Here is a 15,765-nt window from a genome sequence, read left to right on the forward strand (position 1 = left end):
GATCACAGTGCAGTATTTTGCTGAAAACTTTAAAGCGGTTGTATACCGCTGGACGTTTTTTTTTGTTCCTGCAAGGTAAAGTCAATGTGCATTGCATACTAGCACCATTATGTGAAACTTAATTAAGTTTCATTATGTGAAACTTACCTAAGCTATTTCAGCCCTGCAATGTCAGCGCTGCAGCTGGTTCCATTTTCACCCGTTTTGCTTCTGGGTTTGCTGGCTCCGGCTCTGTGACTGGCCAGAGCCACAATGATGTCAGTCCCGCTGTTCACAGCACAGGGCACAGGAGCAGTGGCGGTGCGTCCATAAGGGTGCATGGAGCATGAATCTATCCATGGCTGCCGCTGCCACCCCCTATTCAGGCGCACGGCCCCCGGCCACTGCTCAGGAGGAACGGCCTTGGCTGGCCGTTCCTTCAGAGCGCATACGCCAGTGATGTCACACGGAACACATTTAGGAGATATTAACACTACCTATAGGTAAGCCTTATAATAGGCTTACCTATAAGTAAATGTCAGCAGAAGTTTACTTCCTCTTTAATCGGGAATTTGCCTTATTATGGCCACTAGACTGTAGCAGATGATCGTAGGAAATACAGGCATACCCCACTTTTAAGTACACAATGGGGTTTATTTACTAAAGATGGAAGTCACAAAATCAGGCTCACTTCTGCACAGAAACCAATGAGCTTCTAACCCTAGCTTGTTCAATTATGCCTGGTAATAAAACCTGGAAGCTCATTGGTTTTTATGCAGAAGTGAGCCTGATTTGCGCTTTCCAGCTTTAGTAAATATACCCCAATGTGTACTTAAAAGTGGGGTATGCCTGTAAACATATTATCAGTGACAGCTGTGCAAATGCTCACAGTAAGTTGTTTCTAAATAGACTCCCAAGTGTTTCAAAATACTTTCATTGATGATTAATAATGTATTCTTCTTTTTAGGCACCTGGCATTGGCTTATTCATAGGACAGTATACTTTTCAAAATGAACATACCAAACATCAGTTACCAGTTACTTGGGCACAGTAATTTTTTGCAGAATATTAGCGGGCAGGAAGAGTCTAATCAGCAACTAAATATTCATACAACCCTGGCCAATCCCTTGGGAGGGTCAACCAGATGGTAGCTGGGAGAATTTGTAAATACTTAAAGCGGATGTGCCACTAAAAAAAAAATATTTAAAGCCAGCAGCTACAAATACTGCAGCTGCTGACTTTTAATATTAGGACACTTACCTGTCCTGGAGTCCAGCGCCGTCCGCAGCAGAGGACAAGAGATCGCTCATCACTCTGCTGCTCCCCCCTGCCATCCTCAGTGAGGGAACCAGGAAGTGAAGCGCTCCGGCTTCACTACCCAGTTCCCTATGGCGCATGCGCGAGTTGCGCTGCGCCGCTGATTGACTCCCGCTGTGCTCTTGGAGCCGAGTGTTCCCAGAGCACAATGGGGGGAGGACGGGAGGTGACGTTCTGCCCGCAGTAAACTTGCAACTGTGTGGCCAGAAGTGGGTGCAAATACCTGTCTTTAGACAGGTATCTGCACCCCCCTCCCCCCTGAAAGGTGTCAAATGTGACACCGGAGGGGGGAGGGTTCCGATCAGCGTGAGTTCCACTTTAGGGTGGAGCTCCGCTTTAAAGACACAGAGCATCCAGGTCTGTTTTTCTTAGGAGACCACATCTTAAAGGGGGCTGCCATGTGCCTGCGGGGAATCAGGTGGGTGATCTAAGGCCCCGCTTCACTGGAAGCTGCAGAAAGCTGGCTAAGGGACTGTTGTCTGAGGATCTAGTCATAGGGAGAAAGCATTGCATGGATTTTGGAATGAGGCAACCAATTTTCCAAGGACATTTGTGTGTACAGACTGGAGAGAGAGATCCTAGAGACTTTGGGCTAAGGAGTCAGCTGCATGCATGTTGTAAAGGGCACATAGGGGGTTATTTACGAAAGGAAAATCCACTTTGCACAGCAAGTGCACTTGGAAGTACAGTCGCTGTAAATCTGACGGGTAAATCTCTGCTGATTTTATCATCCAATCATGTACAAGCTAAAATGCTGTTTTTTTAGTTTCCTTGCATGTCCCCCTCGGATCTACAGTGACTGCACTTCCAAGTGCACTTTCAACGGTTGTGAAAAAAGAACCCTGGACATATTTCCAGCAGTTCATATGGGGGTAGCGCTTCTTCTTTATGGCTCCTTTGGGAATGACAATTCTTTTCAAGTCAAATAATTCTGCAAGAAAGAACTTCTGAGTGTGGTGTAAGCACATAAAAGTATGGAATTGTTTACATTTAGAGCTTGTAAGGTCCTGGCTGGCAGTGCTTTAGAGAATAATAGGAGACAGTACCCTTACAACACAATGTAAAACAAGAGGGGTAGAAGGGCCCTGCTCCCAAAAGCTTACAATCTAGCCATGAATTAGTCAGCTGTCCTCATGCCTTATATATGTGAGCTGGTTGATGCTCAGGGCTCTCTCTCTCTCTCTCTCACTGTTGCTGAGTGAAAAGGCTATGTGTCGACAGACCACTATTTTTTTTTAAAAGTGCTGCCTATTTGTTTTAGGGAACACTATAGTGGGTACCCTGTCAGTCAGGGTATGAACAGAGTTTGGTCAGTGGCTTGTATGTTTTATGCTATGAACATACATTGAACCGTGTTTGTGTACTTGATAAATTTTGATAAATAAAAGAATAAGGGCAAAGGATTATTTGGACTGTTCATGGGAGTCCATATCTAATGCATGGTTTACCGCTGCCACTACCAGTTAAGACTGCCCACTTAATGCGTCACAGCATTTATTAAATCAAATCAAGATACACAGCCTACCCTAGCATGATTTCTTGCACGGTACATATAAAAACATGCTCTATTTACATGATCAGGTTTACATTATATTGTATAATACAATAAGAGCTCAGCAAGAATACAAAATTACAAATGAAAAGCATGTCACTGTGTAATTTGCCAGAGATTTCAAGGAAATTACAGTTATCTACATTGAAATGCATAGATAGTGCTTAGTAACATTCAAGAGAATGTGTGAAGGGGCTCACCTACTTAGTGGCGCGAGCAATCACTGAATAAAAGATAAAAGCCAAACCAAAGGATTCCTTTCTCCACCTTTTTCCTGCATTTACTTGAAAGGTACATTTATTTTAAGATTCATGAAATCTTCCTCGTGCAAAGGATTAGCCATTTTCCTTAACACATAATAAGACAATATAAAAGTATGCAAAATGCAAATGTTGCACATGGAAAGACAGAGGTACATCACTTGTCAAAGGAAAAATGTTAAGCGGCTTGCAAGAGAATTTGATTAAACCCTTCAATATTGCATAAGGGTTCCTTGTTCTACTGCCAAGTAGAAGGTGTTAGATAAAAAGGTATAAAGAGGCTCTAGACTAGGAAACATTTTATAGAAGAGCACCAAGCTGCTAGGTTAAACTCAGAGGATGTTCAGAGAGAAACCCTTTATTATAGAGATACGCACTAAGCTCTTCTTTAAACATTTATCCAAACAAAATGCCTTCCTTTTCTCCATGGACTTTCTTAGTGACTAAAAATCTGAATAGTGCATGAACTGAGCAATACTGTGTCTGGTTCGCTCAGAGCTCACATATAAAGGCATACAATCTAACATTTAAAGCACATGTTCAATTCCCTTTTTTTACAATTATTATACCTATAATTTGGTTTGTTGAGCATTTTCTTTAACCACTTCAGCCCCGGAAGGTTTTACCCCCTAAAGCGCAGTTCCACCCAAAAGTGGAACTTCCGCTTATCTGTCCCCCCCTCTGGTGCCACATTTGGCACCTTCCTGGGGGGGCGCATACCTGGTTTTGACAGGTACCCTGTCCCCAATTCCATCCGATCTCGCCCTCTCCTCCTCCCTCCTCCTACCCGTACTGTCGGGCCAGTAGGAGAGCGGAGTCGCACTTCGCGCATACGCAGTAAGGACCTGGCCATGAAGCTGAGTGGCTTCACTGATGGGTTCCCTTACACAGTATGTGTAGCTGCTGACTTGAAATTTTTTGAGGGGAAGGTGGAACTCCACTTTAATGACCATGCCATTTTTGCGATACGGCGCTGCATTTTTTTAACTGACAATTGAGCGGTCGTACGAAGCTGTACCCAATTAAAATGTATGTTCTTTTTTTTCCCAACAAAATAGTTTTTTTTTTGGTGGTATTTGATAACCTTTGTGTTTTTTATTTTTTGCGCTATAAACAAAAAAGAATGACAATTTTGAAAAAAACAAATAATATTTTTTACTTTCTGCTATAAAACATATCCAATAAAAAAAAATCAAATCTCTTCATCAATTTAGGCCAATATGTATTTAGCTACATATTTTTGGTAAAGTTATAGCATTTACAAACGTTGGGATATTTTTATGAAATTTTGACTTATTCATTTTTTTACTAGTAAAGGCGGTGATCAGCGATTTTTACCGGGACTGCGATATTGTGGCGAACAAATCGGACACCTAACTGACACCTTTGGCACTTTTTTGAGGACCAGTGACACTAATACAGTGATCAGTGCTAAAAATATGCACTGTTAATGTACTAATGGCACTGGCAGGGAAGGGGTTAACATCAGGGGTGATCAAAGGGTTAAGTGTGTCCCTAGGAGGTGCTCACTAACTGTGGGGGGGTTGCTCTGACTGGGGGAAGACAGAGATCGTCTTCCTGCTTAGGAAAATATTCTGGGGGTTGATTTACTAAAACTGAGGAGTTCAAAATCTGGTGCAGCTGTGCATGGTAGCCAATCGGCTTCTATCTTCAGCTTGTTCATAAAAATAAAAGTTTGGTTTCTTTGCAGAGCTGCACCAGATTTTTCACTCTATAGTTTTAGTAAATCAAACTATTTGTGTCATCACAGCCCTCAAGAACTACATGTCCTCAAAAAATATATGTGTTTTAACTATTTTGGCACCATACCCACTTGGCTGGCTTGATACAGCGTTTAGATCCTATATACTGATATATAGATATATATACTCATTGTCATGTTCAATAAACCAGTTTGAAATGATTTGAGCTTTGTGACGTGGTGCCTTGTCTTGCTGGAAGTAGCCATACACTGTGGCCATAAAGGAATAGACATGGTGAGCAACAATACTCAGGTAGGCTGTGGCATTGAAATGGTGATCAATTGGTACTAAGGGGCCCAAAGTGTGCCAAGAAAATATTCCCCACACCATTACACCACCAGCCTGAACTGTTCATACAAGGCAGGAAGGATCCACGCTTTCATGTTTATGCCAAATTCTGACTCTACCATCTGAATGTCGCAGCTCAAGAAAAGGAGAGCGAAGAGGGTAGGACTTTAAATAAAGTATATGGCAGCAATAGAACTCTAACCAGTAAGTACACTTTTTGGTGTTAGGGTTTCCTACTCTACCCTGTTCATGCCTTTACATATACCTATCACTTACCTACTACTTCCATTCTAGATATACCACGTGCAATCTCCTGATGAGTGGCGCAATGCCACGAAACGCGTAGAGCTTTCTGTTGCCGTGTTTCTGCCAATCAATACTGCGATTTTTTAGTCACTATGCTATCCCTACCCTTACAGGTTCAATGAAGCCATAGTACCTCCAACTATGTTTTTATTCAATTTGCCTATGGTGAACCACGGAACTTTATTCTAGTCTCCTAATGAGTTATGATTGTTACTAGATTGTGTACGCTTTTTACCATGTTTACCAATTTTACCGTTGTTATCAGTGGCTGTACCATGAGACACACCTGTTATCACCAGGGTTACTATCATTATTTTGTGTATCATCTACCATGTTATCAACAAGTGTATGTGCATATTCTACCATGTTAATTAAAGTTCTGCTGTTCACCTAATATTCTCTTGCTGCCATATACTTCAGTTAAAGTCCCACCCTCTTCGCTCTCCCTTTATTGACATTATTGGGATGGAAATACATGACCTCACCGGGCCATGATTTCAATTAAAATCCCTAGGGATGTAAATACACCTAAAAGTCCCTAATATATATTCTTCCTTTCCAATTCAACATAATCAGGGATGGAACTTTATGGCATTGCTCTAATTTTTTCTATTACATTCTCTGCAGTCAATGACCGGATGTTTAGCTTCTCCTGTTTTAAACCTTTTACCATTATTAACCATTTTATCAGTATGTACATCTTTACACCAGTTTAAGTGGATAATACAACTTTCATTGTTACAATCCCAAGGTGACTGGGCTGGTCGCTATGTTGTCTGGCCTTGTCTTACACCCGGGGGCCGGGACTGGTTCTGTGGGCCTCCGCCCACCCCCACCTCTCTGTGTTCTGGGTGCGCCATCACTGCGCGTCCACGTCAAACACTTCACACTGCGTGTGGCACTTTCTGCACCGTCGCGTCCATGCTTTTCAGTCCATACTCATGGGCAATGGGGGGAGCCAGTCAGGTGCTGATTAGCCTGAGATGTTATTTCCGACCGATGGCGCCGTGTCTCTACCCCCTGCTAGGGATTCCTAAAAAGTCCCTAATATACATTCTTCCTTTCCAATTCAACTGAATGTCGCAGCTGAAATCAAGACTCATCAGACCAGACAACATTTTTCCGATCTTCTATTGTCCAATTTTGGTGAGCCTGTGCGAACTGTAGCCTCAGATTCCTGTTCTTAGCTGTCAGGAGTGGCACCAGGTGTGGTCTTCTGCTGCTGTAGCCCATTTGCTTCAAGGTTTGATGTGTTGTGTGTTCAGAGATGGTATTCTGCATACCTTGGTTGTGACGAGTGGTTATTTGAGTTACTCTCACAGTGGTGCAGTGGTGCAGTGAATAGCACTTTCGCCTAGCTGCAAAAGGGTCGCTGGTTCGAATCCCGACCACGACACCATCTACCTGGAGTTTGCATGTTCTCCCTGTGCATGCGTGGGTTTCCTCCGGGTACTCCGGTTTCCTCCCACACTCCAAAGACATTCTGGTAGGTAAATTGGATCTTGTGCAAATTGGCCCAGTATATATATGTATATCTGTGTGTATGACTGTGTGTCCCAAGCGTGTCACGATCCTACGGGGTAAAATGACCGCACCAGCCAAGCAGACTCTGGCTGGAAAAAGCGCCCAGAGGCGATTCAGTTCGCATGAGTTGCGCTATACAAGTCATTCATTCATTCATTCATTTTTATCATCTCAAACCAGTTTGCCCATTCTTCTTTGACCTCTGACATCAACAAGGCATTTTCCCCCCACACAACTGCCGTTCACTGGATATTTTCTTTTTTTTTGGACCATTCTCTGTAAACCCTAGAGATGGTTGTGTGTGAAAATCCCAGTAAATCAGCAGTTTTTGAAATACTCAGACCAGCCCACCTGGCACCAACAACCATGCCACGTTCAAGTCACTTAAAGCCCCTTTTTTTCCCTATTCTGATGCTCAGTTTGAACTTCAGCAAGTTGTCTTCACCACGTCTAGATGCCTAAATTCATTGAGTTGTTTCCATGTGATTAGCTGATTAGCATTTTGTTACCAAACAATTGAACAGGTGTATCTAATAAAGTGGCTGGTGAGTGTAGTATACAAGTATACCATGCGGTCCCACTGTCAACAGCCTGTCAAACCCTATGAAAGGCTGATAACTGCTGCAGGTGGACAGAGCTGGTGCACCTAGCAGTACCGTATTTTCCGGCGTATAAGACGACTGGGCGTATAAGACGACCCCATCATTTTCCAGGAAGAATTTTGGTTTTGGGATATACTCACTGTATAAGACTTCCCCCTTCTTACTAGTCTTTCTGGAAGCTGAGGGGTAGCCAGAACCGCTGACAGAAACAGGCTTTTTCAAATCTCACTGCACTGCGCCATTACATTACATTCCTCACTGTGCCATTACATTGCATGCCCCCACTGTGCCATCACTTGCCCCTCACTGTACCATCACTTGCCCCCACTGTGCCATCACTTGCCCCTCACTGTGCCATTACTTGCCCCTCACTGTGTCATCACTTGCCCCTCACTGTACCATCACTTGCCCCCACTGTGCCATCACTTGCCCCTCACTGTGCCATTACTTGCCCCTCACTGTGTCATCACTTGCCCCTCTCTGTGCCATCACTTGCCCCCACTGTGCCTGAACTTGCTGCCCCCCAGTGCAATCACCGCAAACACTCACTTTTTTTGCCGGCGGTGACAGTCTCCGTACTGCGAGCACTAGCGTCAATGATTTGAAAGCCGCGCCTTCTCTTCAGAGTGTTCTGTGATAGGCGGAACACAAATTTTCCCAGCAGCGCCTCTGTTCTGTGTTCCGCCTATCACGGACGTCTTCTCATCTCGTCCGAGGATGAGAAGGCATCTGTGATAGGAGGAACACAGAACAGAGGCGCTGCTGGGAAGATTTGTGTTCCTCCTATCACAGAACACTCTGAGGAGAAGGAGCGTCTTTTAAATCATTGACGCTCGCGCTCGCCGTATGGAGACTGTCACCGCCGGCAAAAAAAGTGAGCACAAAGACCGTACCTGGCGTATAAGACGACCCCCGACTTTGGATGCATGTTTTTGCATCCAGAAAGTCGTCTTATACGCCGTAAAATACAGTACTTACATTTAGTGCAGTATGTGCCTGAGGACGAATGTCCAGAAGGCAAGCAGTCTGCACTCTAGGCATTAGCCCCCTGGGAGCATAATGCTCTAAACGGTTATATTGCTAGGTGCACTGTCCAGCCCTCGCAACATCTATCAGACTCTCACAGAGTTATACCATATATATACTGTATATATATATATATCGTTACATAGTTAGACAGGTTGAAAAAAGACACAAGTCCATCAAGTTCAACCATAAGAAATAAAATAATAATAATATCGTACAAACACATAGTTGATATATATATATATATATATATATATATATATATATATATATATATATATATATATATATATATATATATATATATATATTTTTTATGAACCAATATCACACATTTTTATTTGATATTGTGTCGTCCTTCAGCATAGAGGTCCCCACTATGGGGTCTGTGGGCTGCAGCTAATCTTTGCTATAATAACATTTTGAAAGGACCCCTTCCCGGCAGCACTCTTATTGTGTTCTTAGAAGACATTATTAGGGTACAGCATTTTTTCATTGCATCAGTGACTTCTTTGCTCTCTGTACAATGTAGTGTCACACAGGTCAGAGTTAAATGGCCTTCATATTGATTCCATTGCTTTGAATTAATGAAGCCAAAAGCGTGCTGAGCGAGACTTACAACATGTCCCCATACACAACCCATACAATATAAGCATGAATAGTATGACATGACATGACATGAAAAGCATGCTGTTAAAGGCAAAGTAAAAAAAAAATAATATGCACATTTCTTTCAGCCTAAAAATTGAATTCCGCTAGACATTATTTGGATCTAAATTAATCGGGTAACATGGGCAACACAGTGGCTTAAAGTGGTTGTAAACCCTTTTGTCTTACTTTTATCTATAGGTAAGCCTATAATTAGTGGAAATATCTCGTAAACATGCAACGTTTAGGAGATATTTCACTTGTAGTGTGCTGATGTTGTCATCGGCGCAGGCGCTGTGAAGAAACGGACCTCTGTGCCGTTTCTTCCCCAGCGTGTGCTTTAACAGATGACTATCGCGTGCATGGCCAGTCACAGAGCCGGAGTCCGCAGCCCCGTAAAGAAGAGGGGCGAAGATGGATGCGCCGTGCACATCGGACAGCGCAGGCTTCGTTTGCAGGTCAGTGTCATATAATGGGCTAGTATGCGGTGCATACTAGCCCATTATGCTTTTCATTTGCAGGGTTTGCACACAGCAAAAGAGGAAGTAAAACCCATTGGGGTTTACTTCCTCTTTAATGCTTAGCACTTCTTCCTTGTAGCATTGGGGTTCTTGGATTGAATCGGAGGTAAGACACTATCTGCATAGAGTTGGTGTGTTTTTCTCTGTGCTTGCGTGGTTTTGCTCTTTCAAGCTCTTTCCCTGACCTCGACCATTAGATACTGGGAGTCTACATTACCCCGCATTATGAAACCCATCTATAAAATTTACTTTAAGCCTCTTTTCGCATCAAATAGAATACTTCTAGCGAATTGGAAACATAACCGCATTTCCTGGCTAGGCCACACAGACTTGATTAAAATGACTATTTTGCCTAAAATGTTATATATTTTTATGATCTTTCCATGTGGATCTTTTAAATTTTGAGTGGAACTATAAACAACATAGGGTTAGCAATTTGGTGCTTTTTGCCTCTCCCAACGATGGTGGCCTGACCTTCCCAAACCTGACACAATATTACTATGCTGCTCAACTGAAAGCTATAGCTTCCTGTGTAACATTACCTGCGCACAACTAGTGTTGAGCAGAATATGCCATATTCGATTTCGCGATATATCTCGAATATATATTCGAATATTCGAGATATATTCGCTAAATTCGAATATTCGTGATATTTTATCGAAAGTAAATGATTGCGATTTTTCGCTATTGCGAATGCGAAAATAATTGCGATTTTTTGATAACTGCGGTAGGAGCGCTCTGATTGGCTCAGAATATTCGTGATATTTTATCGAAATATCGCAACATGCGAATGCGATATTTATTGCGCAATTTCGAGAAATGCTGTAGGAGCACTCTGATTGGCTCAGAATATTCGTGATATTTTACAATACAAAATAATTGCGAATATTCGGCAAATGCAGAAGGAGCACTCTGATTGGCTCAGAATATTCTTGATATTTTACAATACAAAATAATTGCGAATATTCGGCAAATGCAGAAGGAGCACTCTGATTGGCTCAGAATATTCTTGATATTTTACAATACAAAATAATTGCGAATATTCGGCAAATGCGGAAGGAGCACTCTGATTGGCTCAGAATATTCTTGATATTTTACAATAGAAAATAAAAAGTGTTTTGCATTGGTGGTGATTCTTTACTCTATCCATCTGTCACAGCCGTTTGTCAATCAAACACCTTAAAGATTGAACACGTTCATGCTGCATGCTTTGGACTTTTTTTCACTTCACATATCAAAGACATTTTTATGAAAGATTATTTTTCTATTATTGGGACTATATTTCTTTATATATTTGTTTCACTGTGTATTTCACAAGTTATTTGCGCTTGCTTATTTTATAATTTGCCCACATGTCTTGTCACTAGACATATTTTTTATTCTTGTAGAGCGACTCCATTTTCTGTCTTGTATTAATTTATGTTGTATAACATTTTTGAGTTGCTGCTGTATTCTCCCCTTTTTTAAGGTATGCGCAATTTTTTCCTTCTTACAAAAAATAATAATATCAAACATACAAATATTCATAACATACACATACACAAAGCCCCCCCCTTTTGCATCAGAGACAATCAGAGTTCTCCTACCACAGTTATCGAAAATTCGCAATCATTTTGGCATTCGCAATAGCGAAAAATCGCAATTTTTTTTTTTTCAATTTGGCAACATAATAGGATCGCCTCAGCTTAGCTACTCGGCCCAGGGTCTCTAATCATACCAGCAATGCTTTTAGACGTCGATAGGATGTGATCTGTTTTAAAAATCAAATTGAAAAAATGCGAATATTCGGAATTGCGAATATTCACCGCGAAATTCGAAATATAGCGCGATTTCTCGAATATGCTATATTCGAGTCGAATATTCGCAATGCGAATATTCGTGAGCAACACTACGCACAACCTCTGGACGCATATTGATAAATTGTGGCTGGCCCCGATACATCCTAACAACTGGCTCTGGACTGCTGATGTTGATTTGCCTTCTGCCTACTTATTACGTTCTATGGCCCTTCTACGTGGTCTCTGGAGACAGCTCAGACATAAGCAATCCCTCATGTCTGAAGCCTCTTTACTAACGGTTTTTCTCTGCAACCCTAAAATGCCTGATAGCTTTACCTTCCAAATGATTTCTCAAAGGCTGTCAAGGAACCTTTTACATTTCGGACATCTAGTCAACACAGTTATGCGTACATTGCTGTGGTTTGAGGAACTATGTGACAAGCATGATCTGCCCCATGGAGCGTATTTTAGCTCCCTCCAGATTTGCCACTATGCCTTATGTAGAGGTTCTTGGTACTCTGCTTCTATTGGCAATGCCCTCTTTTGCTTTCTTATTGGAAATCTGTCCAGGACCTACTCCAAAGGCTTTTTGAGGTAGACATCCCACTGTGCCCCAAGATATTTTTATTAGGTCTACTGCCCAAAAGCCTGCCTAGGTTAGCTAAGAAATCGACACGCAACATTCTTACAGCTGTTAGGTATCTTCTCGCCCTCGAGTGGAAGAGGCAAACACCCTCAACCTCTATTAATCTTTACACTAGGATTAAAGACATAGAAATTATAGAGTCTCTTACGGTCCGATTCACGATTCGGTTGAGCAGCATGATGCAATATGGAAGCCTTGGCACTCGCGGGATAACCCCCCCACCCATGAACGTTTAATGCCTTTTTGTCTGTATTAATGGTAAGCTCTCATCCTCCCCAGGAGCCTCAAACCCAGTTGTCTACTATTCCTTTGACCTCTTCTCTTTTTCTATTCTGCCTCCTTTCACACTGGGTGCGGGAGGTGCGGTGGCGGTGCGATTTTTAGCGCCGCTATACCGTCGTATTTCCCGGGATATTCGGCCGCTAGCAGTGCCGATTTAACCCCCGCTAGCAGCCGAAAAAGGGTTACTACCACCCGCAATGCGCCTCTGCAGAGGCGCATTGTCGGCGCTATTACCGCAGTTTTCCACTGATTTCAATGGGAAGGAGCAGTGTAGGAGCGTTAATCATCCTGCTCCTTCACCTCTCCAAAGATGCTGCTTGCAGGAGATTTTTTTTCCTCCCGCCAGCGCATCGCCTCAGTGTGAAAGCCCTCAGGCTTTCACATTAAGAATGCTGGGGCAGGATTATTTCAGGCGTTATTTATGCGCTATTTTTAGCGCTAAAACGCCCTGAAATACGCCTCAGTGTGAAAGGGGCCCTACTTTTGGTATTTTTGGACTGTCTTCAAGGACTCTCTGAACTGTCCAGGGCTCATGTAATAGAGCTGCTAAACTTAGGATGGTTCCTACTGGAACTGTTCCCTTCTGATGCCAGAAGCCTTACTATTTAAGTTAAATGATATCATAGTCACTCATAATGCCATGCAGTTGCAACACTTTTATTTTTCTTCTATGTTGCTGTTACAGTACATCAGGCTGAAGTGAACTCTATCAGATGTCCTTCTTTGATATATATATATTTTGTTTTCTTTTCTACCTTTTGTTATGTTGTATATTGGAAAACTGTAATAAAAACGGTCAATTATAAAAAAATAAATAAATATATATATATATATATATATATATATATATATATATATATATATATATATATATATATAATTATTGTTTTATTCTGCTTGTCTCTATTGTTCATTGAGGGACACTGCTTTATTGATAATAAACAACCAAGGGTTAGGCCTCGTGCGCACATGGTGTTTTAAAAAACGAGCTGCAAAGCCAGTACTGCTGCCAGGAAAAAGTGGCTGTAAAAACACGCTTTTAGAAGCATTTTGCATTGATGTTAATGCGCTATAGCTGCATTAGCATTAAGCAGTGTTTATTTCTTACTACAGCTTAAAAATGCTTGACCTGGCTAAATGCTGTATACACATTTAGCAGCGTCAATCGTTTTTACAGCTGTAGTGCTACCGCTCCTAAATGCACTGGTCCTGGTTGTTTTTTTTGCAGCTTGAAAATGCCTATGCCACTTACAGCTTCTAAAAGCCTATGTGTGCAAGGATATGTACAATAACATAGAGAAGCGTTTTTAAGCTGTAAAAAAAATGACTGATGCCCCTAGGAGCAGCTGTTAAAAGGTCCTGTGTGCATGAGCCTTTATACTGCCCCTTTCAGGAAAAAAAATACTAGGAAAGCTGAAGTTCAGCCCCTTCCACTTCACATCTGCTCAGTTAAGCTTTAGTGTCCTCAGGAGAATGGATTTCTCCTTCCTTTCTGCTGCACTTTTGGCTTGTATGTGAAGATTTTTTTTCTGCTTTTAACTAGTGGTAGACTCCTTCTGGATATTGCATATCCTGGAAGTATCGAGGAACTCGTCGTAAATAAAACTTTGTTTTCCTCGAGTTCCTTGTTAGGCTTGTCGAGAATCTTGACAAGATTTATTTGCGTACACAATGTCAAGACCAAATCTCGTCGTTCTCAAACGCGGTGACGTAAAACACGTACGACGGCACTATAAAGGGAAAGTTTGATTCCACTGGCGCCACCCTTCTGAGCATGTGCGGGTTTCTAAGCATGCACATGAACGTGTTTCTCGTCGAAAACCAGCCCGACGAGGAACACAACAAGGAAATTGAGACTCCCGACGAGGAAAAAGAGAACTTGTTCTCTTTCTTTCTCATCGAGTTCCACATAAGTTTTCTCGATTAAAAACATACACACGACCGTTTTCCTCTGCAAAAAAGCTCTGCCACCAAGTTTCTTGATGGATTCTGTTGAGGAAAACGGTTGTGTGTACGAGGCCTAAGATCACAGGTTTTCCAAGTTTATTACTTGTGCTTATCTTTAGTCCATTGACTGACACAGCTTTATTGATACTAAACAACCAAGGGTTACACTGCCACTTACAGAAGAAATTCACACTCGACGCATAGAATACAGAAGTTCATCCCCTTAGAGGCTATAACCCCTCCACCTCACACCTGCTCAGAAAATAGGTATTTATAGTGGTTTTTTTTACTATATATCTATACACAAATGTTTTGCCTTTCATTTATTTTTTAAACTGAATGGGTTCTTTCATAGGGTGAGGGTGACAACTTGTTTCACATGGTAAACAAGCCAGTGGGTATCCTGGGTGATGTCATTGACCAAATTTGACTCTGACCATATTTGATCAGGGTCATCACTGGCTGGTGAACTATCATTCTTACTGAAGAGTCCATCAGGAGCAGGATATAAAGGTCATCGTGTTTGTGTTACCAGGTTGTCATTTGATTAACAATGACTCTACATTGCTGGACAACATGATTGAAAATGGATTTACACCATTAGACATTTATTTTTCTTTAAAATAAGGTGCCACCAGATATCCTGCCCTCCCCATTATGTAAATGTTGGCACAGCCTGGGGATTAATGTACTGCATGCTGGTCACATGTCATTACAATCACAATTCTGTGCAAATGAAAGACTGCCCCGGCCACCACTGCAGAAGAAGAGGATGATCCAGAAGACCCTTGGACAATATATCTATATCTATATATCTATCTATCTATATATATATATATATATATATATACAGTGATGAAAATAAGTATTTGAACACCCTGCTATTTTGCAAGTTCTCCCACTTGGAAATCATGGAGGGGTCTGAAATTGTTATCGTAGGTGCATGTCCACTGTGAGAGACATAATCAAAAAAAAAAAAAATCCAGAAATCACAATGTATGATTTTTTTAAACTATTTATTTGTATGATACAGCTGCAAATAAGTATTTGAACACCTGAGAAAAACAATGTTAATATTTGGTACAGTAGCCTTTGTTTGCAATTACAGAGGTCAAATGTTTCTTGTAGTTTTTCACCAGGTTTGCACACACTGGAGGAGGGATTTTGGCCCACTCCTCCACACAGATCTTCTCTAGATCAGTCAGGTTTCTGGGCTGTCGCTGAGAAACACAGAGTTTGAGCTCCCTCCAAAGATTCTCTATTGGGTTTAGGTCTGGAGACTGGCTAGGCCACGCCAGAACCTTGATATGCTTCTTACAGAGCCAC

General features: G+C 41.8%; 1 protein-coding gene across 1 annotated transcript in view; it reads left to right on the top strand.

The window, feature by feature from the left end:
• The window catches only part of RAD51AP2 (RAD51 associated protein 2), an 81,099-nt gene that overhangs the window by 47,173 nt on the left and 18,161 nt on the right, over nucleotides 1-15,765 (top strand). The window lies entirely within an intron of this gene.

Source organism: Rana temporaria, chromosome 4 (genome assembly GCF_905171775.1).
Source record: "Rana temporaria chromosome 4, aRanTem1.1, whole genome shotgun sequence".
NCBI lineage: Eukaryota > Metazoa > Chordata > Amphibia > Anura > Ranidae > Rana > Rana temporaria.